General features: G+C 40.6%; 1 protein-coding gene across 4 annotated transcripts in view; it reads right to left on the reverse strand.

Annotated features, from left to right (window-relative positions):
- TMEM108 (transmembrane protein 108) overlaps positions 1 to 23,664 on the reverse strand; it is a 420,950-nt gene that overhangs the window by 225,804 nt on the left and 171,482 nt on the right. For 2 of the 4 annotated variants that reach the window (XM_069565924.1, XM_069565934.1), the window contains exon 1: positions 15,829 to 15,935. The exons of the other annotated variants lie outside the window; for them this stretch is intronic. The gene's annotated coding sequence lies outside the window, so the exon portion shown is untranslated. Of the gene's footprint in view, positions 1 to 15,828; positions 15,936 to 23,664 lie in introns of those variants that run through there. 4 annotated transcript variants of the gene reach the window in all.

Here is a 23,664-nt window from a genome sequence, read left to right on the forward strand (position 1 = left end):
AATGGCATCAATGATTCAATGGACATGAGTTTGAGCAAACTCCAGGAGACAGTGAAGGACAGGGATGTCTAGAGTGCTACAGTCCTTGGGGTTGCAAAGAGTCAGACATGACTTTGTGACTGAACAACAACAACAACCATTCAGAGGCTTCTTATTGCATGTATTAAATTACATAGTACATGGGGGAAACTATCTCATAAATCTTAGCGATATAAATATAATTAACTTATTATTATTATCATTGTGTTTCTTATTCTTCCACGTATAGCAAACAGGACCAAAATGTTCAAACACGGAAATTTTCCGGGTATGAATGAGACAAGTTTTTCTCTTTCTAGACTCAAGATCATACATGATTTGTATAATAGACTGTTAAACAGTTGTTTGGTACACACAGACACACACACCCTAAGTATTAGTTCACTGAAGTCTGATACTGGATTTTTTTTTTTAACTGTGTTAGTGCTCATGGTAAATGTCATGTCAACATACAGATCTTTGTAATGAAAATTTTTATATTCTCAAGATTTTGGCTATGTTAAATAGGGTTAAAGATGTTATAATTTAATGAGATTGAGTTTATAACCAGAAAGGAAATCTGAAGCCTTCAATATAAGAAAGCAGTTCAGCATCCAACGAAAGCTGGTATCCAACCTGAATTTTGTTTCTCATTATACCTAGGTAGCTTTCTGGCCAATAAGAATACGTGAACTCGCAGAAAAAGCATTAGCTTCCACGCTGACTGGAAAATAAAGTTATGAGATTTTACTGACAAAAATATCATGGAACTTTTATGGCCCTTTTTGATGCTGATAACTCTGAACATTCAGAAACTTGCTGTGAAAAATACAGCAGAAGAGGGAACTTACTTATTTCTCTTTGTCTAGTCTGGATTGAGAGTCTAGTCAGTAGAAAAGAGAAATAATTTGAAAAAAAATGTTAACAAACACAGAAAACTACTCACAGCAAAACTGGCATAAACAGGCTCAAGGAAATGTCCAGTGAAACTACTTATATTACTCAGTTCAGTTCAGTTGCTCAGTTGTGTCTGACTCCTTGCGACCCGAAGGACTGCAGCGTGCCAGGCCTCCCTGTCCATCACCAATTCCCGGAGTTTATTCAAACTCATGTCCATTGAGTCGGTGATGCCATCCAACCATTTCATTCTTGGTCATCCCCTTCTCCTCCCACCTTCAATATTTCCCAGCATCAGGGTCTTTTCCAGTGAGTCAGTTCTTCACATCATGTGGCCAAAGTATTGGAGTTTCAGCTTCAGCATCAGTCTTTCCAATGAATATTCAGGACTAATCTACTTTAGGATGGACTGGTTGGATCTCCTTGCAGTCCAAATGACTCTCAAGAGCCTTTTCCAGCACTACAGTTTGAAAGGATCAATGTTTTGGTGCTCAGCCTTCTTTTTGGTCTAATTCTCACATCTATACACGACTATTGGAAAAACCAGAGCTTTGACTCTATGGACATTGTTGGCACAGTGATGTCTCTGCTTTTTAATATGCTGTCTAGGTTGGTCATAGCTTTTCTTCCAAAAAGGAAGCATCTTTTAATTTCAAGGCTTCAGTCACCATCTGCAGTGATTTTGGAGCCCAAGAAAATGAAATCTGTCACTGTTTCCATTTTTCCCCACCTATCTGCCATGAAGTGATGACAGCAGATGCCATGATCTTTGTTTTTTGAATGCTGAGTCTTAAGCCACCTTTTTCACTATCCTCTCACCGTCAATAAGAAGTTCTTTAGTTCCTCTTCACTTTCTGCCATTAGGGTAGTGTCATCTGCTTATCTGAGGTTATTGATATTTTTCCAGGCAAACTTAACTCCAGCTTGAGCTTCATCCAGCCTGGCATTTTGCATGATGTACTCTGCATATAAGCTGGCTCAGATGGCAAAGAAAAGCTTTTGTGTATGTGCGTGTGTCTATATATATATACTGTGTGTGTGTGTGTGTGTGTATATATATATATATATATATATATATATATAAGAAAAGTAATGAATTTTTGCCTATCTAAAAAGATATATAACATTTAGATTCCACTTGCTTGACTTAGTATAAATACAATGCTAGGTTTCTAATTTATGTTCACTCAAAATTTTGATATTGCTTCACGTATTTTGGCATCTAGTATAGCCCCTGTTAGAGGAATAAAGATACAGTTGATGTGTGACAGGGAGGTATCTTAGGGAAGAGTAAACTTTTTTTGTTTTAAGTTACTAAGATCTGGACGTCTTTTGTTACTGCAGCATAACTTAATATATCCTGACTATATATATAAAGTAATTGTTATGAGAAATGGGGTGCTCCAGTAACAACAAAAAGCCCTTAAACAAAGGCATTGGCTTAGGGCCAGGCAGTAGTCCCATGCAGAAACTCTTTTAATGGAGCCTAGAAAGATAGCAATCCATTCTACAGAAGGAAAATATTTGCTAGAACTGTCACTTGTGACAATTTAGAACACACATAATGCACCTAATGAGCTTGTTGCTCTAGGTATGGAGAGTGAAAAATGGAATGCTAATAGCATCCTCTGAGTGCTGCTGGCTGTGTCTGACAAGGTACCATGAGAAAGAGATGATTTTTTAAAAAGTGAAAATTTTATTAAGCAGAAATAAAAGGACTGAGAGCCCAGAAATTCCAAGTCTTATAGGATTAGAAGAGGCAATTTCTTTATAATCCAAACTGTAATAGAAAATATCAATAACCTCAGTTATGCAGATGACACCACCCTTATGGTAGAAAGTGAAGAGGAACTAAAGAGCTTCTTGATGAAAGTGAAAGAGAAGAGTGAAAAAGTTGGCTTAAAATTCAACATTTAAAAAACGAAGATCATAGCATCCAGTCCCATCATTTCATGGCAAATAGATAAGGAAACAGTGGAAGCAGTGACAGATTTTATTTTCTTGGGCTCCAAAATTACTGCAGATGGTGACTGCAGCCATGAAATTAAAAGATGCTTCTTTTTCGGAAGAAAAATTTATGACAAACTGAGACAGTGTATTAAAAAGCAGAGATAGTTCTTTGCCAATATAGGTCAGTATAGTCAAAGCTCTGGCTTTTCCATTAGTCATGGATGGAGGTGAGAGTTGGACCATAAAGAAGGTTGAGCCCTGAAGAATTGATGCTTTTGAACTGTGGTATTGGAGAAGACTCTTGAGAGTCCCTTGGCCTGCACGGAGATCCAACCAGTCCACCCTAAAGGAGATCAGTCCTGGGTGTTCATTGGAAGGACTGATGTTGAAACTGAAACTCCAATATTTTGGCCACCTGATGTGAAGAACTGACTCATTAGAAAAGACCCTGATGCTGGGAAAGATTGAAGGCAGGAGAAGTGGATTACAGAGGAGATAGTTGCATGGCATCACCAACTTGATGAGCATGAGTTTGAGCAGGCTACGGGAGACAGTGAAGGACAGGGAAGCCTGGCGTGCCACAGTCCATGGGGTCACAGAGTCGGATACGACTGAATGACTGGGCAACAACAACAGACAAAACTAATGAGACCTTTAAGCAATGAGGCTAATTAAATCTCAGTTTCAGGGCAAGGACCAAATTAAAGATTGGCCTTTATAACCTTTAAAAAGCCCCTGAATGGCCTCAGGTAGCCCCCATGTGGATAAAATAACCTAGGAATAAGAGACTAAGGGTTTCTCCCCCTAAATTCAAGGTACATAAGATTAAGTTTAGAGAAGAAGGACTGCCTTCCTGGCCCAAGCTTGATGATGTGATTTGTTTGGCTAATGAGATATGAGCAGGCTTGATGTGTTGTGTGTTGATTCTGGACCGCAGCTTTAACAGCCAGTGTTAAAACACTCTTGACCACAAAACTGGCAATATTCCTGACAGAGGCTACATCATCAGCCTAGAACTCAGAGTAAAAAGGACAGTAAGCAGAGCTGCAGCCCATCCTTGTTGCCTTGTCACAGTGTGAATGAGAAATAAACTGCCATGATTGTTTGTCACCACAGCATAAATCAGCTTATCTACCTAGACAGACATGATGACTTTTAAAAACATCTCTTGCAACTCCAAAGGAGCAGAGGCCTATTTTATAATAACAGAGGTGAAAGTTTGCTCACTAAACAAAAGTGAACAGCAAAAGAGAAAATTAGCACATTTAAAACCGAGTTATTAAGGCTCTGTTGGGGACTATGCTTCATTAAATTGACTGCCTTCTCTGGTCCTGCCTCTTCATGCCCCATATTTTTCTTAAAAAAAAAAAAAATCTCTGCTTATGGCACTCCCCTCCCAATTCTCAAATTCTATTCACAGTGGTATTACTCACTAATATACTCTGTTGCTTCCTCCAATTAATTCTAAATGAAAAAGGATTTAATTCATTCATTCATTCATTAAGAGTGAAAATGAGCCAGATTGGCATATTTAGGATGTTTTTGTTTTTTGTAGTGAATCACTGTTTAATTGATATACCAGCTCCATCAACAACTCTGATGGAATCATACTTTGACAATAAATGTTGTGTTGAACTCTTGTTTATTTATTTATTTATTATGTTTTATTTTTATTTATTTATTTTTTACTTTATTTTACTTTACAATACTGTATTGGTTTTGTCATACATCAACATGAATCTGCCATGGGTGTACACGAACTCTTAGTTTAGATTCTCACATAGAAGTTACTGCCTCCAGTGACAACCAGCAGCCCAAGTTCATCTTTGCTCACAAGAGCAATGAGGACTGCACACACTTTGATCTGAGTGCCAGAAGCAGCCAGCACAGAGCCTAGGACAGAGCTTGTGATCAAGGAATGTCAAGTTCCTCTTGTGCCCAGTCTCCTCCCTGCCTCTTTACTGAAGACATCTGTCTGATCAGACTCACTGTCACTTTAAGATCTTAAAACAGAAAGTGAAAGTCACTTAGTCATGCCCGACTCTTTGCGACCCCATGGACTATACAGTCCGTGGAATTCTCCAGGCCAGAATACTGGCGTGGGTAGCCTTTCCCTTCTCCAGGGGATCTTCCCAACCCAGGGATCAAACCAGATCTCCCACATTGCAGGCAAGCTTCTTTACCAGTTGAGCCACAAGGGAAGCCCAAGAATACTGGAGTGGGTAGCCCATCCCTCCTGTACAACGTCACGAACCCCTGTCCATAGCTCTTCAGGCACTCTGCCTATCAGATCTAAACCCTTGACTCTACTGTTCACTTCCACTGTATAATTGTAAGGGATCAGATTTAGGTCATACCTGAATAGTCTGCTGGTTTTCCATACTTTTTTCAATTTAAGTCTGAATTTTGCAGTAACGAGTTCATGATCTGAGCCACAGTCAGCTCCCAGTCTTTTTTTTTTTGCTGATCATATAGAGCTGCTTCATCTTTGGCTGCAAAGAATATAATCAATCTGATTTCGGGACTGACCATCTGGTGATGCCCATGTGTAGAGTCTTTTCTTGTGTTGCAGAAAAAGGGTGTTTGCTATGACCAGTGCACTTTCTTCACTAAACTCTGTTAGCCTTTGATCTGCTTTGTTTTGTACTTCAAGGACCAAATTTGCCTGTTACTCCAGGTACCTCTTGACTTCCTACTTTTGCATTCCAGTCCACTATAATGAAAAGAACATCTTTTTTTGATGTTAGTACTAGAAGGTCTTGTAGGTCTTCATAGACCCATTCAACTTCAGCTTCTTCAGCATTACTGGTTGGGGCATAGACTTCGATTACTGTGATATTGAATGGTTTGCCTTGGAAATGAAGAGAGATCATCCTGATGGTGATCAAGACCATCCCCAAGAAAAAGAAATGCAAAAAGGAAAAATGGTTGCCTGAGGAGGCCTTACAAATAGCTGAGAAAAGAAGAGAAGCTAAAAGCAAAGGAGAAAAGGAAAGATATAAGCAGATGAATGCAGAGTTCCAAAGAACAGCAAGGAGTAATAAGAAAGCCTTCCTCAGTGATCAATGCAAAAAAATAGAGGAAAACAATAGAATGGGAAAGACTAGAGATCTCTTCATAAAAATTGGAGATACCAAAGGAATATTTCATGCAAAGATGGGCACAATAAAGGACAGAAATGGTATGGACCTAAAAGAAGCAAAAGATATTAAGAAGAGGTGGCAAGAATGCACAGAAGAACTATACAAAAAAGATGGTGTAATGATCACTCACCTAGAGCCAGATATCCTAGAATGTGAAGTCAAGTGGGCCTTAGAAAGCATCACTATGAACAAAGCTAGTGGAGGTGATGGAATTCCAGTTGAGCTATTTCAAATCCTAAAAGATGATGCTGTGAAAGTCCTGCACTCAATATGCCAGCAAATTTGAAAATCTCAGCAGTGGACACAGGACTGGAAAATGTCAGTTTTCATTTCAATTCCAAAGGACGGCAATGCCAAAGAATGTTCAAACTACCACACAATTGCACTCATCTCATATGCTAGCAAAGTAATGGTCAAAATTCTCCAAGCCAGGCTTCAACATTATGTGAACCATGAACTTCCAGATGTCCAAGCTGGATTTAGAGAAGGCAGAGGAACCAGAGATCAAATTGACAATATCTGCCAGATCATCAAAAAAGCAAGTGAGTCCCAGAAAAACATCTACTTCTGCTTTATTGACTACTCCAAAGCCTTTGCATGTGTGGATCACAACAAACTGTGGAAAATTCTGAAAGAGATGGGAATACCAGACTACCTCCTAAAAAGTCTGTATGCAGGTCAAGAAGCAGCAGTTAGAACTGGGCATTGAAGAACAGACTGGTTCCAAATCGGGAAAGGAGTACGTCAAGGCTGTATACTGTCACCTTGCTTATTTAACTTATATGCAGAGTACATCATGCGAAATGCTGGGTTGGATGAAGCACAAGATGGAATCAAGATTGCCAGGAGAAATATCAATTACCTCAGATATGCAGATGACATTACCCTTATGGCAGAAAGTAAAGAAGAACCAAAGATCCTCTTGATGAAAGTGAAAGAGGAGAGTGAAAAAGTTGGCTTAAAACTCAACATTCAGGAAAACTAAGATCATGGCATCTGGTCCCATCACTTTATGGCAGATAGATGGGGAAACCAGTGGAAATAGTGAGAGACTTTTTATCTTTTGGGGCTCTAAAATCACTGCAGATGGTGACTACAGCCATAATATCAAAAGATGCATGCTCCTTGGAAGAAAAGCTATGACCAACTTGCCGCTGCTGCTGCTGCTAAGTCACTTCAGTCATGTCCAACTCTGTGCGACCCCAGAGACAGCAGCCCACCAGGCTGCCCTGTCCCTGGGATTCTCCAGGCAAGAACACTGGAGTGAGTTGCCATTTCCTTCTCCAATGCATGAAAGTGAAAAGTGAAACTGAAGTCGCTCAGTCCTGTCCAACTCCTAGCAACCCCATGGACTGCAGCCCACCAGGCTTCTCTGTCCATGGGATTTTCCAGGCAAGAGTACTGGAGTGGGCTGCCATTGACTTCTCCATGACCAACCTAGACAGTATATCCAAAAGCAGAGACATTACTTTGCCAACAAATGTCTGTCTAGTCAAAGCTATCGTTTTTCCAGTAGTCATGTATGGATGTGAGAGTTGGACTATAAAGAAAGCTCAGCACTGAAGAATTGATGCTTTTGAACTGTGGTGTTGGAGAGGACTCTTGAGAGTCCCTTGGACTGCAAGGAGATCCAACCAGTCCATCCTAAAGGAAATCAGTCCTGACTATTCATTGAGAGGACTGATGTTGAAGCCGAAACTCCAATCCGTTGGCCACCTGATGTGAAGAACTGACTCACTGGAAAAGACCCTGATGCTGGGATAGATTGAAGGCAAAAGGAGGAGACAACAAAGGATGAGATGGATGGATGGCATCACCAACTAGATGTACGAGTTTGAGCAAGTTCTGGGAGCTGGTGATGGACAGGGAATCCTGGAGTACTGTAGACCATGGGGTCACAAAGAGTCCGATATGACTGAGCGACTGAACTGAACTTAACTGAGCCTATGCCTTCTTCAGCAGATCTTCCTGACCCAGGAACTGAACTGGGGTCTCCTGCATTGCAGGCAGATTCTTTACCTACTGAGTTATCAGGGAAGCCCTTAAAACAGAGATGGCAGGAAATTTCTCTACAGCACAGCTTCTAGGGTAGCTCAGTTTTCTAGACCAGGGTGATCAGGTGTCCCTCCCTTACAGGACTGGCTCCACTGTCATAAGAGGTTTAAGAAGAACTTAGCAAGGAAAAAAGACAGTTGCATCCAATGAGGTCAATTTAATTAGTTCCTCCCTCCCCCATTTTTGGGGGTCTGGCAATAATCAAGGTAAGTTTAACAAGTTAAATTTCTTATTCTTCCACTGTTGAGATAGCTCCTGATTTTTTTTTTAAAAGCTCATTGTTCCTGGGTAGGAAAATGATATCTAACATGGCTAAAGTAACACTTCTTGACCTGATGTAAATAAAATCAGGCTTGATATATTAAAAGTCCAAAAGGTCTTCACCCTGGACATTAGCCCATTGGCCCAGATGTTCTAACAAAATCCTTTTACCATAGATAACTCCCCACATTCACAAAACTGCAATCTTTAAGGCTAGAGGAAAAAAACCCAAAATTTTTATCATGTGATATCAAGTTAAAAGTTGAGATCTTTGTTGCCATGGAAATGGGATTTTTCTTGCAGTGCTGGCCTTTTGCTGGAAGATGTTGTATATAATCAATAAAGGAATAGTACTTTCATACTTTCCTCTTGGGGAATGGATTCTAAGCAAAGGCACATAGAACCATATTTGATGGGTCTTAAATGTCAATGCGTAGAAGTTTCCCCTGTGAAAGACCAGAATGCTCAAATAAAATCCCTTTACCATGCTCTGCTGAGAATTCACTAAAAGTCAGAGTATACAGGCCAGTTCCTGATTTCTCTCTGTTCCTTGTCGTTTCTCTAGTGTTTTGGGTCCCATCTAATAAGTCCTTCAGATGTCTGAACTGCTTCTTAATCAAGAACCAAGTTGAGTTGAGAATCTCTTAGACTTTGAATTTTGGAATAAGTTTAAAGGGTGTAAATGAATCTCTCTAGAAGACTATGTCTCAAATTTGTAATCATGTAATCTTCTGTTACTGGATATCTTGGTGTTACACCATTCCTTTATCATTTAATCTGAAATCTCTCTGGCTTTGTTTTTCTTTTGGTCATTTGGCCATCTTGAGGTTCTTGTTTTCCTCTTTCCCTTAGAGGAACACCTTGGTAGAAAGGAACAATCTTTTAAAGATTTTCCTAATATAACAGATGGATGGATGATATCTCCTCTTACTTTACATGTGTATATATCAAAAGTCGGCAGCAACTCCACTTTAAAAATATGGTGATTCAAGCAGGGTCTCTATTTATACATGCTTACTCCTGACAGGAGAAAAGTCCTCTATGTATAACAGGCTTCTCCTTCCAGAGAAAAGTATATGGAACAAAATGAGGTCAAATGGATACATGCCTGACCACTAGATCTGTCTATTCAGATGCCCTGGTGTCATTACTCAGTTACTCCCTAGGACTAGGATAGTGTGCACAGGGATGGGTACCCAAAGGAAAGGAAACCAAGGTGGAGTCAGGACTATGGGTTCACCATTGCTTTTTCCTCCTGCAGGTAACGGGCTCAACTCCATTTTCAAAGCTCCCCTGCAGTTAGGTAGGACTACGTAGCCAAGAAGTTCTGACGTCTAAACTGCATGATCCTCTTCTCTCTCACTTAGTTGCCAGGTTGATGCAGAGAATGCAGGAGATGGATGCTGAATCTGAGATGCATTATAGAGAACTTCTAGGTCCCTAAATGGAACAGGGGCTTCCGAGGTGGTGCTAATAGTAAAGAACCCACTTGCCAACATAGGAGACGTAAGTGATGCAGGTTCAATCCCAGGGTCGGGAAGATCCCCTGGAGAATGAAATGGCATCCTACTCTAGTATTCTTGCCTGGGGAATCCCATAGACAGAGGAACCTAGTGGGCTACAGTCCATATGGTCGCAAAGAGTTGGACATGACTGAAGCAACTTACCACACAAATGGAGCTAAGGGTCCTTCTTCACCCCAACTCCTGCCAACCTACATTGGATCAGGATGTGAGTGATAAATTTTTATGTCAAAACACTGAGATTTGGGTTTTTTGTTAATACAATCAGTATTACCTACCTGGATTAAAAAAGGCAATAAGTGGATCCTGAAACATGGTTCCTCTTACACGTTTAGACCACCTAGTTCAGTGTCCTGAACTAATCTTAAATAATCCATACTAGAATTTTGAGGCAACTATTGATAGATAGACACTGTTCATTGATCCTCTGAACTTAAGGACCAAGAAGAAATCTCAATATTTAGTGCAAACCTAGAACTGATAGCCAAAAACAAATATAAAATTCCTCGTCCTTGTTACTTTCCCAAACTCTCCATGTCCATGGAAAAAGGAATAATACAAACAGCTCCAGAAGCTGCAGCTCACCAATGTCACCTCAGGGCAGGGACGGGGAGGATGAGGGAAGGAGACAGGACCATTTATACCATCCAATCTCTTTCAAATTATTCACTCATCATTTCTATGGGGAGATTATCCTCCTCCAACACCACTTTCCATTTTGCAAATGTGTAGTGTGCAGACTTTCCTGGTTTTATGGGGAAGGTTTCCAAGAAAATTAAATGTCAAGGCTGCTTGGCTTATTGGTTTCATTCTGTATAAATTCCCTTTTAAATTCAGCTTTGAAGAATAACATTCCTCAGTGTCAATGTGACAAATTAGCTTCAATCTTAATGGGGTGTGAGAATCGAGAGAGGAGGAGAGGACTAGCTATGGTGCTCATCTTAGCACGTTAGACAATTAATAGAGAAATAAGTCCAAAAGACAGACTTTAACAACTCTGAGGAAGAAATGGCACAAAAGGCACCAGATTTTTTCTAAAGTCTGTTGATTATTTGTTCCTATAGTTTTCATTTTTCAGAAGTCAGCACCCTGATAGATGCAAAATTTATACTAGAACCCTCCCCTGAATGTACATAGGATATTGCTGGGAAACCCGTGTTTTCCTATGAGACCACACTCAAGGCTACTCCTGGTTGTGCATGAGTTAGCGAGCCTTGGGAGACCCAGGCCCAGAACTCCTCCCTGCATTTCTCATCCCTACAGTAGCCTCATGTAGCACTATTCTATTATATGGCTTCGAACACAGGTTGACTGGTGAAGACTGGTTTGGGGTAGATCTAATATTTAATCAAAAAATATTTTAGTCTTTTTTTTTTAACCCTTCCTCTCAGTTCACATATATTAAAATATGAGACAAAAGCTAAGAGAACAGTCCTTATATATATGTGAATTATATCGGTCCAGGCTCTCAGAGATAAAACCTTAATATATGTTATCTGCATATGGAGGACATACGTAAGTAAGCATGTGATCACAAGGTGCTTTCCCATTAAAGTAAAAACATGTTATAAAAATAGAATGCTTAAAATAAAAACATGGTGCAACTCCTTCACACTGCACTGTGAGGATACAGCCCAGAAGGGCTGACTTGTCCAAGGTCTGTTTCTCTGATATGACTGATTGACTTGATATGACAGGATACACATACACAGAGAGAGAGAGAGAGAAAGGAAAAATGATATACCAATTTGCACATTAAAATCTCAGATGTCTGGAAGCAGTATGATGATATTTAAAATATTACATCCTCAAAGCATATATCATCCAGCAAAATTATTCTTAAAGAGTTGAAACCTAGGATTACAAAAGCTGTTGCCAACTTTGTTGCCAAGGTTTTATCAAAAGGAAATTTGGATTGGGAAGACTTATTTCTTTACATGCTGTTTCCAGGGATAACTGCACCAATAAATGGATGACACATTTCCCAGAGATTTGTTACAATGTCTTGACTGACATTTCTATTTATACTCACAAACAGGACAGACTAAATTTTCAACTGGGTTTTGATTCCTAAGCCTGTTCAGAGTATGAAAAATTGACCCCAGCATTGCAGTTGATGCTTTTAAAACTCATTTTACACAACATGGCTTTGCAGGCATGGATCAGAGCTAGGACAGTAAGAAATAAATTATGAACTGTGTTAATAGCAGAAGCAGGACAGTAATATCAACCCCAACAGTTTGAGGGGAGCTAACTAACACCCACCTCCAATGTTTTGAAAGTAAGCTTCAAAAATTTTCCACAAATGGATCAGAAATAGTTACCAACAGTGTGAAGCAACCTAAATAGTTCCTAACAGAGTGGACAGTATTGGCCCTAGAGAAAACAGTAACAAATGAAACCCCAAAATGGATATTACTGTAGACTCTCCAACCTGAGAAGGATGTCAAGCCCATTCTGGAGACTGCATCCTCTGACAGACTGCGAAGGCCCTCAGTTCATTTGCCAAAGGCAGCCAGGCACCTGCTCACTCTTGGGTGAGAATTTTCCTATAGCTGGAGAAATTGCTTGAGCACTTGCTGAAATTCTGGCCCCTGATTCACAGCTAGGGATTCACCTGTAGGATCTCTAGCTCTGCAAACAAGAAGCGGTGCACACACTCAGGCACAATGCTAAGGAAGAGCTTGCCAACTCTCCCTTTAACCTTTCTACTGCAGGCTCAGGGGGCCTTAGACCACTGCACAGGGAAATAGTGCCTGAGCAGGGAACAAGAGAAACCTGCCTGGCACTGGACATGAAACAGTTAATCAGGCAGCCCTTTGGAGACAGGGAGAAATGCAGGCAGGGTGAAGGGCAGAGTGAAATGTAAGAGTTAAGCAGAAAGCACCCATATGTCCATTCAATGCAGGGGAAGAAAGGTTTCCAGCTTTGAAACTGTGTACAAGGCCCTGTGTCCTTGTCTTTTGAAGTAAAGGGCTGACTCAAGAGTTAAGGATTGGTAAATGTGAGGATGTGGAAACAAAGAACAGCTGTTGGTCTAGGGAACTGGTAATAATTTAGACTATAATTCTGCCACATAGCAGAATCACTGAACTCCCAGTTCTCAGAAAGATATAGATACACACCTGACACACATTCCTAAGCTGCGCTTATAGGAAGCAGACCCCCTACAGATGAAAACTGCTGACCACAAGAACACAGACCCTAGACTGGTTCAAACAAGAAGGTTGTTCATGCTTGAAACTTCACCTTGATGCCAGCCAATCCAAGAACTGTCCATGAGCTAATCATGCCCTGCTCCTTGAACCTATAAAACTCCTCACTACCCCTCTAGGGTGGGTCACAGAGTCTCACAGTCTTGCGGGCATTAGCCCACTGTGCCCACCTTTGTCTGATGAAGCAATAAAACTACTCTTTTCTACTTCATCCAACTCTGTCTCCACATTTCTATTTGGCACCAGTGAACAGAGACTGAGTTTGGCCAATAGTCTGGACCCTCAAACAGGAAGTTACTTTTCCAACCAAAAGCAGCTGAGACTATCCTGTCCTATTTAGTCTGCAGTCAGAGTTAATGAGGCCATCACATTGAGAGAGGATGTAGAGTAGAGAAATACACGGAGTCAGGGCAACAAAGCCAAGTCAAACTTGAATTAAGTGGTAGATCAGGAAGCTGTAATTCTGTAGAATTTCCAGCAGGAAGTAAACTTCCTTCCAAACACAACTATGAAGATATTTGAAGAGACCTTAGATGAGGTGGTCATGTATGGATGTGAGAGTTGGACTGTGAAGAAACCTGAGTGCCGAAGAATTGATGCTTTTGAACTGTTGTGTTGGAGGAGACTCTTGAGAGTCCCTTGGACTGCAAGGAGATCCAGTCCATTCTGAAGGAGATCAGCCCTGGGATTTCTTTGGAGGGAATGATGCTGAAGCTAAACTCCAGTACTTTGGCCACCTTATGGGAAGAGTTGACTCATTGGAAAAGACTCTGATGCTGGGAGGGATTGGGGGCAGGAGGAGAAGGGGATGACAGATGATGAGATGGCTGGATGGCATCACTGACTCGATGGACGTGAGTTTGAGTGAACTCTGGAAGTTGGTGATGGACAGGGAGGCCTGGCGTGCTGCAATTCATGGGGTTGCAAAGAGTTGGACACGACTGAGCAACTGAACTGAACTGAACTGAACTAGATGAGGTGGGTAAACAGAAACTATTAGGTTGGTACAAAAAGTAACTGCAGTTTGGCATTGTTGAATCTTGCCATTTGACATTGCAATACAAATAAACATGGTTATGTTAACATCATTTTAATGCACATTTCTTGCTTTTTTTTTTGCTAATGACTTATTACTTGCTATGCATTTCATATTTATTTTAGACTATGGAAATGATGTTAGACGAAAAGCTAATTTGAGTAATTTTCTTATTTGAGTTCAAAATGGGTGGTAAAGCAGTGGTGACAACTCCTAACATCAACAACACATTTAGCCCAGGAACTGCTAATGAACATACAGGCAGTGGTGGTTCAAGAAGTTTTGCAATGGAGACAAGAGCTTTGACAATGAGGAGCATAGTGGCCAGCCATCAGAAGTTGACAACGACCAACTGAGAGCATTATTGAAGCTGACCCTCTTATAACTACAGGAGAAGTTGCTGAAGAACTCAGTGTCAGCCATTCTGTGGTCATTTGGCATGTGAAGCAAATCGGAAAGGTGAAAAATCTCGATAAGTGGGTGCCTCATGAGCTGACCAAAACTCCAAAAAACTGTCATTTTGAAGGGTCATCTTCTCTTATTCTATGAGACAACAATGAACCGTTTCTCAATCAGATTGTGACATATGACAAAAAGTGTTTTTTATATGACAAACAGTGATGACCAGTTCAGTGGTTAGACCAAGAAGAAGGTCAAAGCACTTCCCAAAGCCAGACTCCCACCCAAAAAAGGTCAAGGTTGTTGTTTGGTGGTCTGCTGTCCATATGATCCACTACAGCTTTCTGAATTCTGGCGAAACCATTACATCTGAGAAGTATGTCCAGCAAATCAATGAGACACACCGAGAAATGCAACGCCTGAGCTGGCAATGATCAACAGAAAGGGCCCAATTCTTCTCCACAACATTGCCTGATCACACGTCGCACAACCAACACTTCAAAGGTGAATGAATTGGGCTACAAAGTTTTGTCTCCTTCACCAAGCTCACCTGTCCTCTTGCCAACCGACTACTGCTTTTTCAAGTATCTCGAAAACTTTTTGCAGGGAAAATGCTTCCACAACCAGCAGGAGGCAGAAAATGCTTTCCAAGAGTTCATAGAATCCTGACGTACAGATTTTTACACTACAGGAATAAACAAATTTATCTCTCATTAGCAAAAATGTGTTGACTGTAATGGTTCCTATTTTGACAGATAAAGATGTGTTTGAGCCTAGTTATAATGATTTAAAATTCACAGTCTGAATCCCCAAGTACGTTTGTGTCAACCTAATAGAATAAATTTTATAGACAATAAAGAAAAACCTTATTTGTTGTTGTTATTTATTCACTAAGTTGTGTCCAACTCTTGCCATCCCATGGATTGTAGCCTGCCAGTCTCCTCTGTCCATTAGATTTCCCAGGGAAGGATACTGGCCATTTCCTTCTCCATACTGGTTTTTACTATCATGGAGTCAAGAATATCATGGAAAAGAATCAGCAGAAAAAAAATGAGTGTTACATTAATTATCCTTTTATAAACTAGCTATATACATTGATGGTTTGGTTAATTTATCACAGAATGCATGCAGTGGACTTTCAAAGTGTACCCTACACTGCCTGCAACTTGGAAGTGCAGGGGAGAATACAACTTTGAAAATATTATAGAGACAAAGTGTACGCTATTCACACTCTTAAACAACCCTTAGTTAACCGACCTGCAAATGAACCAGTACCCTCCATTCCACTCCAGGTCACACTGACCGATTCCCTTGCAACACCAAGAACTCACAGGTAACAGTTTCTGGGGTGTCTCCACATTGTCTGCTTTCAGGAATAAGTTGTGTCTCCAAATATGCTTGCTGCTGCTGCTGCTGCTAAGTCGCTTCAGTCGAGTCCGACCAAATACGCTTATGTCCAGTTAATGTGTTTTGTTAGTTACCTAATAACTAGTAACATAGTTGCATAACACATGGTGAAAGGAGAAAAAAGGGACTGAAGAGAAAGCTGTCTGTATGCAAACTAAATCAAGTGCTTTGAATTGACTTAATTGATATACGTTTCCTCTAACAATGCCTTCAATTAGGTGTCAAGGCAACTGTAAAATATTTTTTTACCTGTAAAAACTCAAAGATTCTATGCTCACATTTCATTGTAAGAGAAAAAGAGTAACTGACACAATAAAGAAAATATAACTACAAATTGTAGACAAAGCATTATGGGGGTGGAGGAGGGGAGGGTTTATGCCAGAAATAAGCAGCAGGACTCTAAGAAAAGGTTTTAGGTCACTATTAAAAGATATCTGTATGAATGCAGATTTATATTAAATTAGAATGTTTAAGATAGATACATATATAATTTTTTATGATTCTCTCTTTTAACCACTTAGTAAAAAACTAGTTCTGATCATGTCTGATGTAACACCTTCTAATAGATAACTGAATGCCCAGTCAAGCTTAAAACTTAGTCCAATACAAAAATCTTAAAAGTTCTTTTAGAAAACATTCAGGTTCTCTGATAGCTTCCTCTTCTCCTGTAATAGCACCGGCCCTCTCAGTGTCGTAAGCATTGTACTAGTCCTGACGTGTGTGCTGCCTGGCACCCGCTGGTCTGTAGTAATGACCTTTTTCCCGGTCACATGAGCCCCTCTGGCCTCTGATAGTAAAGTAAGAGGCTGTCCCCTTCTTTTACCTCCAGCAATCCTCCCAGCCAGATCTGGCCATTTCCCCATTGTTTATTTAGCTTTTCCGCAGCTGGCTGCAGCCCCAGCACCACATGGCCCTGGCTGCACGTCCACCCTACATCTGCTGTGATGCTTCTGGTTCTCTCCTGAGCATCCTTGGTGTATGTGGACTGAACTGCTCCATATTGGTTTGGGAGCATCTGCACTGTGCTCCTTTCTGCTCCCCAGTCCCAACAGGAGCACTGGGATAGAATCCTGGGCACTTCCCTGAATGCTTCATTCTTACGTTGGCCAGGACAGCAGCAGGCCTTTTATTTCTCTTATTTCACCTTTTTGGCTTCCTGACTGCAGTCTCCATACTGGGAGAACCCTGTGAACTGGGTCTTCATTTACCTAAGGATCAGGTAGGGGAATTTAATGGGACTTCTCACTCCTCACTGCCTGCTTCCAAGCTCAGCATCCTGCCAGTCTCCTGCACCAATGCCATGAGCTCACTGTGCCTTACAAATGATGAGCTATAATGAGACAAGACTCTAAGGGAAGGAGGGGAAGGTGCATTGGTTTAATATCTGTCAACACATAAATATTTATTTGTTTTTATTTATATATTATAATTCCAGAATGAGGGTTCAAACATGCCAAGTAATACTTTTGTTATTATTATAAAGTGTCCTCTACCTCTAGCTATGGATTAACACCTGCTATTGCTGTGTATAGATGTCTGGACTGAATACTACAGTCAGTACATGGTGCCAGAGAGGCCACAACTGTCAGGTGCACCTCCTACAGAAACACCTTCTTATCAGGCTTATTTGGTTTAGATACCATTTCACAAGAGGTATCCTCCCTGGGAGGGTTTCTCTGGTGGCTGAGTGGTAAAACAATCTGCCTGTGAATGCAGGAGACACAGGTTTGATCTCTGGCTCAGGAAGATCCCCTGGAGAAGGAAGTGGCACCCCACTCCAGAATTCTTGCCTAGGAAATCCCATGGACAGAGAAGCTTGGTAGGCTACAGTCCATGGGGTCGCAAACAGTTGGACATGACTGAGTGACTAAATGACAACAAAAAAACAACAGTTCTCCCTGGACTCCAGAAACTCCAGAACCTTCACTGAAAGGACAGGTGTATCAGCATACCTCCTGCTGGGCCCTGTGCTTCCAGACAAGACAGTAGTGAGGTTTGCTGGCTGAAGTAGCTTCTCCCACACATACAGGTGGATAAAGGCAGAAGACATATATTTAAGCCTACAATACTATTAAAATATGGAAAGAAATGCATTATCATGAAACTTCAAAGCAGCAGAAATAAAGACCACATCATAAAGATCACACCATTATCTAATGACCGTGGGGTTCCCAGGTTTCCCTTCTCATGGTCTGCTAATGCTCAGATGTGCCCAGTTGTAAATCCATGTGGAAATCTCAGGCTGTTCTCCCCAAAGGTTGACCCTCAGCAGGTCTTTTTAAAGAGCCCACTCTCACAAGCTCTCTGGGGAGACTCCAATCTATGCATTTTCCTAGATAAAAGCAAAATCTAACCTTTTATATTCTGCTTAGGACTATCAGTCCTGAAAAGAAAAGTTAACCTTTCCTGGCCTCAATGCAGTGTGGTTAATTGATCTACCACTGCGGGAAGAAAGGAATCTGCTTCCATTAAAACTGGAATAAAAAGCCAGCAGTCAAGCACATGCAGAAACTATTAGACACTGACACATGTGACAGATAAATGGTGGAAGATCAAAGCCAACTGGGGTTGCCTAGACAGAGCGAGATCTACCAGACGGAGTACTAGGTTAGGTAGATTGGGGGTTCAGAGGCAAAAGCTTACTGCTTAAGCTTTTAGCAAACTAAATCCTCTGTTTAGCTGAAATTTGTGCTTCTGGAATGAATCTGCTAAAATCTTCACTTTTCTTGGAACAAAATCACTCCTTGAAAACTTTTATATGTTCTACATAAATGTGCCTCAAAATGTTTCTCTCTCTGCAATGAGGTCTCTTCATTAGAGGATAATCTTTGACTGAGTCCAGGCTGTGGGAGGGGCAACTTCAGTGATGAGGAAGTGATCTTAAGCATTTGGTATTTAGAAAGAACACAGATCTTGCCCTCAAAAGGCACAGAACTAAGGAAGGAAGCCGTCAACTAGGTTGAAATTAAACACGCATGTGCATACTTTCCAAGTTCAGAGCAGAGGTAAGAAACACTGGACCCCCTGAATGGCTGCTAGATGTAAGGCCGGACCCCGGGGGCCATGATGGGCCGCCCCTCTCCCTCCCGCCAGCGGGGGAAGTCCCTAATGGAAGGAGCCTCCCAGATCCCAGGGACCAATGACAGCACACTTCGCCAGCTAAAGCCGCCCCACCCCAGCAACAGCCACCAGCCACGTAGAAGGACCTGTCAGCCCGTGACGCCTGGGCCTGAAGACCTATCCGAACCCCCGTCCATCTAGCCTGACCATCCTTTGCAACAAACTATAAAAACCACCCCCAACACCGTCCGGGCGCGACTTCCTCGACCTGCCTCCTTTGGGTCCTGGAACACCACCGGGGAGCGCTTCGCCATTAAAAAGCCTGTTAGACACTCTTTTGGTGTCCTGGTCGTCTTTACCTAACTCTAGATAGGGCTCTCTCTTTTCCTGTAATAAAAGAAAAATAAAGAAATCTTGAGTGATGGGGCAGAGGTATGGCCAACCAGGCTCTTCTTTTCTGGACAGCTGAGCACAGATGAGACTCCTTTAAACCTTTACTAGCACTTGGCACTGTCAACTTCCTATAACTGCCTAGTGTCCTGAAGACAACTTTTAAGCATACACTTTAGTACAGATTGTCTTTATCTGAAAACAACTGGAAAAAGAACACATTCGTTGAATAAAGAATAAATTGACTGTTTTTTGGAGTGTTCTGTAGACAGAATGGCCCAATAGTACCATATGACACTCTTTACTTCACACAAGATGCTCACAGAACAAATATAATGGAAGCAATTTTTCAAAATCTATTTCAGGGCTTCATTTTCTTTCCTTTGTTAGCCAAATGATTCTCTTTGGAAACATCAGCTGCATCACGGTTGCCCAATCCTACCAGCTCCTCATTTGTTAATGCTGTTCACATGACTCAAGCTGTTCCCCAACATTACTTGCAACAACTTCATGAATTCTAACCTGGTAAACAGTACATATTTAATACTTTCTATAATGAGGAGCAGGAAAAGTTAATGTTTACAAGCTGGATTCTGGAGCCAGATCACTGAGGGCCAAACTTGGTTCTGCAATTTCTAAGCCACATGCCCTTGGGAGCTTTTTTGAACCGTCCAGGCCTCAGTTTCCACAGTAAACACTATTAGGTGCTGACTACCATCATCTTTGGGGGCTTCCCAGGTGGCTCAGATGGTAAAGAATCTGTCTGCAATAAAGGAGACCCAGGTTCAATCCCTGGATTGGGAGGATCCCCTGGAGAAGGGAATGACAACCCACTCCAGTATTCTTGCCTGGAGAATTCCATGGACAGATAAGCCTGATAGGCTACAGTCCATGGGGTTGCAAAGAGCTGGATGCCACTCAGCTACTAATACTTTCACCATCATCTTTATCATCATCAGAGTCTGCAGGAAATCTTCGGCAGCAAGTGTCTAGGTATGCACAAGTCATGGGGACTTCTGACATGCAAAGTGGTGATCAAGACATTAAAGTAGGTAAATGAGGAAACTACTGCTTCTCTATCAGGTAATTGTGAGAATTTATCCGTTTGTATTTCTTTATACTGTTTTCTAAATGTTGAATCCTCATAAACTGGATAATAAGTGATTTATGCTTGGCTCATTTAAGAGGTAGGCTTTTTCAGAGAAAGTATAGTAACTGAATGGAATTCCTTCATAATTATAACTAAATGGACATTGATTTAAAGAAATTTTATGCTGTTGTTCTTGATGGCCTCATGCAGTGCTTCCCAATGTTTTCACAGAAGAACATTTAATATAAGAAAAAATATATATACCACCCACCACTCTAACCCTACATTCTGGACCCTCAGGGTATAGTAGAAAGTATTCTCTCTAAGCAGGAAATTTCCTTCAAGTCTCTTGTTTCATTACCACATTTTGCTTTATATTCTATAATATGTACAATTTATTTAATATAAAATAATTTTAAAGTTATTTATGATTAGTAAAATTTGTTAACATTATTTTGTCCCCGACATCCTCAAATAAAATCGTAACTCTAAAAGCACATAGCACTTATCTATGCTATGCTATGTGTATCTAAGCACAGTTTTGTTAATTTCTTGCATGTACCTGGTAAGTGTGGATAAAATGCAACATGCAGGCACAGATCAATGGAAAACCAGCCACAACCAGCATCACCTACCTGGTGTTAAATTATCCAGATGTTAGGGAAAGGAGAAAGCCAGAACCAGTGACATCAGGCTTACAAGCAAGTAAGATAATGAAAAAATATCAACTGGCGACCAACTCACCTCACAGCAGTGTATTTGCTAGTAACACCTACTACTTTTACTTGCCTAATCTTCACTACTTACCTAAATGTTAGGAAAATGGGTCAGAGTGATATGAGGTTTAACTATTCATTATCCAGGGGTGGAAAATAAATCAGTCTGAAGATTAACCATGCTCAAAGGTATACATAAACTGTCAAAAAAGAAAATCATCACAATTCAGCATGAATATTTTCATCTTTGTGTCTTTATTGGAAACAACACACTAATGAATAGCTGTGATTTCCTATCATAGCTTGGGGACATCTCTCTTTCGCCATGAAACAAACTGAAAGTGAAAGTCACTCAGTCATGTCTGAATTCTCTAGGCCAGAGTACTAGAGTGGGTAGCCTTTCCCCTCTCCAGGGGATCGTCCCAACCCAGGGATCAAACCCAGCTTAGCCACAAGGGAAGCCCAAGAATACTACAGTGGGTAGTCTATCCCTTCTCTAGTGGATTTTCCCGACCCAGAAATAAAACAAATTAACAAAACCCCCAAAACCAAGCAGTATATTTTAAAAGACTTTGATCTTTTTAAAACTCTGATTTTAAATATTTTTTATTTTAATATTCTGACCATTTCTTTGTTGAGGAAGTAAATGTTTAGTTGCTTGCACTAAATCAATACCTACATTATTTATGCCTTTAGATGATGTTTTAGAATGTTAATGTGTTTCTGAACATTAAACATGCTTTGAACTAAATATGTTTACAGTGAAAATTTTGGTACCACATTTTGACTAGTTTTGGCTCAACCACGCTTTAAATTGTCTGTGATTTTTCCTTTCTCTCCATTTATACCTTAGGGAATTGAGAACTGGGAGATCCTAGAGTCTATAGCATGGGTTTCAGTAGGCAGCAACTTGAAAACTTTCAATTTGTTGTTGTTGTTGCTTTTAACTAAGCAGAAATGGAATGGTAGCCTAAAATATTTGGGTAGCTTCATTTGTCTTTTTTTTTAAATATAAAATATAGGTCTGTGTTTGTATAGGTAGATAGTATGAATATTAGTTTTCCATAGCAGTCATAAATGGAGCTGAAAATGCTTTGTTTGGAATTCTTAAATAGATGAATAAATAGATAGATGTCCCAGAAAGAAGACATTACTATTCTTTACAAGTGGATGGAAAATGACATTGTCATCTCTTACCACAAAATTTTAAGGAAAGTGTTACCTTAATAAAAATGAGAATGCTGTGGTATAAAGTTAGCCCTCTCTTTATGTCCACTGAAATAATGAATGTATTGCTAATGAACCCAAGAAAATGAAAACTTTTGTATCCAACCCCACCCTAGTTTCCAGTACATCTGCCTTGAGAAGACCTGTTGTTATTCAACCAGCTAATCACATCCTTTGTTTACATCACTGTTTCTACTCATCAGAGCTAATCTACACAGCCATCTGGTACTTGAGAGATAATTACCTTTTCCAAGTCCCAGAAGCCCATGAGGCATCTCAGGGGAAAGCTGAATTAGATCTGTCCTTCCCTGGTAGAGCAACTACTGGAGCTAAGATGAACAGATGGTTAGAGTGTTAGCCTTCAACTGGAGTATGGATTTTACCCAGCGTTACAATGAACCCGTAGTTTACAGGGGAAATGGCAGCTCTGATAACATTCTTTAGTATGACTTAGTCTAGAATCTGCTTCCACTTTCCTTGGCAGCCTTGTTTCCTACCAGTTCAAATGAGTCAGTATCTCCAGCAATGAGGCTCAGAAAGCTGCATAGTTCACCATAGTTCACACACTTTCTAAGGTGATTCTAATGTACAGCCCTGACACTGGAGGTGAAATGGTGAGCAGCAGACAGTCCCCTTCCTGCGTAGATAATACTTCAGGGTTTTGTTTATAATCACTTTTTTTTTTAGAGTATAAAAGAGATACATGCTTATTGTAGAAAGCTTGGAAAACACAGAAAAGCCTAAAGGTAGGCTCAGAAAAATATCATCCAATGACACACCTGTAAATATTTCTTCTCCAAAATTTAATACGATTATATGTACAAGACAGTGTCTACTCTTTTTTTTTTTCCACTTACTAGTAGGTCATGAGGAGTTTTTAATGTGATATTGTGTGTTTTTTTTTTTTTTTTTTTTTTACCAATTTGTAAACTCTCTTAAAATGTTCTTCTCAGTTACTCTGAATCACCCACTGCATGCTCATCTAAGTCTCCCCAGGCCCAATCTCCCTTTGGTATTTATCTCTCAAGAGGATCCCAGGGTCTCTTGTTCAGGCTCCAAACAAGCAAAGAAGCCCTTCTGGAGCCTCTTTATCTCCATCAAAGGGTGATCTGAAGACTGTCCTCAGTCCATCCCTTCTGGCCACTCTACTCTGCTGCTTTTGATGCTTTTAGGAGTTGATATGGAAGTAAGCTATGTAAATAGAGGCTGTTCTTTATGAGCCTGCTGTCTTCCCAGGTATTCAATAAGAACACAGAAAAATGGCTTTTTAGAGGATC

Source organism: Ovis canadensis, chromosome 1 (assembly GCF_042477335.2).
Source record: "Ovis canadensis isolate MfBH-ARS-UI-01 breed Bighorn chromosome 1, ARS-UI_OviCan_v2, whole genome shotgun sequence".
In the NCBI taxonomy this organism is placed as follows: Eukaryota; Metazoa; Chordata; class Mammalia; order Artiodactyla; family Bovidae; genus Ovis; species Ovis canadensis.